We start from the raw sequence: 425 nt of genomic DNA on the forward strand, positions 1-425 counted from the left end.
TACAGTAACAGTAACAAGTCTATTACATATTGAAATTTTGAAAATGAAGAGTTATTTTCTACAGTTTTTCCATTAAAAGTGACTCAAAGTTCAATACACTGTTAAAGGACAGTTACCCTATACAGAGTTTAATTTCTCCTGACATAATGAGAAGAACATTTCTGGACAATAATTTAATTAATTCAATCATCAATTCACTCAACATCAATTATGAATATACAATCAAAATTATAAATGAAATAATAAAAAAAAGGTCTAGTGCAGTTTGTAAAGTGGTGTGTGTGTTGTGAGAGTGTGTGTCTGTGCACAAACGTGCATGAGTGAGTGAGAGAAGGAGACAGTGATCCTCTGCATGGATTGCCACATTGTTCCTGTTTTTAACTCCCACCCCAAAAAGGATTCACACTCCAACCTTAAAACAAATG

This window comes from Pangasianodon hypophthalmus, chromosome 4 (assembly GCF_027358585.1).
Source record: "Pangasianodon hypophthalmus isolate fPanHyp1 chromosome 4, fPanHyp1.pri, whole genome shotgun sequence".
Classification (NCBI taxonomy): Eukaryota; Metazoa; Chordata; class Actinopteri; order Siluriformes; family Pangasiidae; genus Pangasianodon; species Pangasianodon hypophthalmus.